The sequence below is a fragment of the Myotis lucifugus genome, unplaced genomic scaffold (assembly GCF_000147115.1).
Source record: "Myotis lucifugus unplaced genomic scaffold, Myoluc2.0 scaffold_40, whole genome shotgun sequence".
NCBI classification, from domain to species: Eukaryota; Metazoa; Chordata; class Mammalia; order Chiroptera; family Vespertilionidae; genus Myotis; species Myotis lucifugus.
In genome coordinates, this window is record NW_005871088.1 from 2,188,260 (window position 1) to 2,190,760 (window position 2,501).

General features: G+C 53.2%; 1 pseudogene; it reads right to left on the reverse strand.

The window, feature by feature from the left end:
• Positions 1-966: 966 nt before the first annotated feature.
• LOC102430928 lies at positions 967-2,248 on the reverse strand (annotated as a pseudogene).
• Positions 2,249-2,501: the final 253 nt, after the last annotated feature.

The window sequence follows — 2,501 nt, forward strand, 5'->3', positions numbered from 1 at the left end:
TATTAGTCATGCAACTTGAAACAGGAGGGTCTTTACTCGCAGGTCTCCATATGATGCCAGGAAGTTTCTGATCAGCAGCTGAGTGTCTCTAGCCCAAGTTCCAGGGGCCTTGCAGAGAGGCCCACCTAGAACCAGGGCCACCCCATCTGCTAAGCAGTGTACGACAGAGCCAGTCTGACTCAGAAGACTGGCCATTCCATGCAATGCCTGCGAGAAAGCACATCATCCTCACGACTAACAACTATTAGTAACCCTGCTAGAAGGGACCCAAATAAAGATTGCTCACACAGAATACAAACGAACAAACAATCAAAAACAAAACAAAAAACCTCTACCCATCAATTTTCCATCAGAGCTGTATTTCAGATCCATTCTTGGGTCACAAGGTAGCTATGTGACATGTGTAACACAAGCCCTCGTGAGCCCAGGAACACTTTTACAGCAGACTAGTAACTTGCCAGGACAGACAGCTGCTTTCTTTCAAAGACTGATGTCCCTTTCACTGTGAGTGAGGCCAGGCCTGACTGGTCACCCCCTGGCAATAATATAGTGCCCGCTCCCAGACCGCCCACAAGGACCCCTGGGTGCTGCTGAAGTGTCCTCTGAGTTTGACCAGAACAAAAACATGGGAGTCCCAAAAAATAACCAGTTCTCTTAAAACATTTTTCTCTATAAAATCCAGGAATGAGCAGGACCAAAAAGGGTGATAGCACCAAGATATTTCCTGACAGCTTTCCCTTTTCCCTAAAGGTCAGAGTCCTTGAGACAGTCAATGAGCCCAGAGAGGCATCTCACAAGGACAGTCGCCTGAATCTGGGCACAACAATCTGTTTACATGAACAGCAGATGGTGGGTAGTGCTCACCACGGTGGTGCCAATTCAGTTCTACATCCACGGCATGATGGCCTGTTGATGGTCATGATTCAGCTGGATTTTCGGTGACCTTTCTGTGGAGTCCTCCTGCCCCTAGGGGATCAGGAGCTGTGGGATGCCTACCTGGAAGATATCCTTTCCCCCTTTCCTGGGTATGGGCTCCAGTAACCACCTGGGGTTTGAAAGTGCAGTCGGGACCTTCTGCTTCAGGTTGGTCAGTACAGCCTGCTTTTCCAGTTCCCCAACCTCCTCAGGAGCCACGTTTACTGGGCCTGCAAAGATTCCCCCATGTCAAGGAGCCCTGGGAACCACGAGAGAAGCACTGAGTTTTTCCTTCATAAACCAAAGGCTTCCCGTGAGAGAAAACAGTTATTCAGAGTTATACCCACTAGAGGTTAAGCTGATTTCACCAAAGGGACACAGAGTGAGCTGGGTCCCTCTGACTGAGCACTTCCGATGTGTCAATCTCTGCTCAGGGAATCCTGGGTGAGGCCCAGGAGAGAAGCAATTGAAGAGGACAGAGCCTGGTCCACTAATGGGCAGGTCCCAGCCCGACTGCTGGGGGCAGCACCTACAGGTCAGAAGGGCCCCGGCTGCTGTGGGGAACCCACAGGCAATCAGGTCCCAAGCTCTTCACCAGGTGCAAGGAGCTGGTGTGGGACCTCAACCACTGAGGGGTGAGCAAAAGGGCCCAGGATGCCATGGGCAGTGGGGGTGGGGCAGGTGTGTGAAGTCAGGCAGACAGCCTGAGTCTGGAGGCCACCTGACCCTCTCTGTGTGCTGTGCAGCCTTCTCTGGTCTGTCACTTGTACACACATGTGTACACACATAGACACACATGCGTGCACACAGGCGATACCACATGCAGACTTGGAACTGTCCCTGCCTCTCAGATCAGCAATGGGAACTGAGGCCCAGTGTGGACAGAAGGGTTCACCCAGGTCATAGGAACTTGGCCCATGGAACCCCAGCCTGGACCCCTTGCTGCCTCTTTGAAGGTATGCTGCTTACAGAAACCACAGCCCCACAACCACAGGTTCAAAAGAAAACAAGCCCCAAACTCCTGAGCAAGGTCCTGGGGGTACTCTTGGAGGGGTGTGAGCAGCTCTCAGAGTGTCAGGCCTTGCCAGCGATCACTCCTCTCCCATACTTCTCCCTTTGGGAGCAGAGCCTGAATCTGCATGGGGTTCCACTCCAGCCTCTCCAGTAGCAGCTCCTGCCAGAGGGCTCTTCCCAGTCGCTGTGAGCAATGTGGATGGTGATGGTGCAGTTCCTGTGGCTGTTCACTAGGGTCCCCAACGAGTCTCCAGAGTCTTGACCCATTTAAGACCAAGCCTGCATAAGGCTGCCAGCAGGAGAGGCAGGGGATCTCCATCTCACCAGAGATCCGTGGGCCTCACGTGGCCTGTGGAAACCCAAAAGTGTGAATGTCAATAGGCATCATGCATCAGCCCTCCATGTTCATGGTCTGTGGGCTGACCTCTCCCCCCACTGTCCCCTGGGGCCCTGGAACCCCACTGACAGGGATGGTGGGAGAGCAGATAGTGTTGGCTCCTTCTTCCTATCCCCACGCATTCAGCTGTCAGGCCCCATGGAAAGGGCTGGCAATGCAGATGCCTCGTCCATCA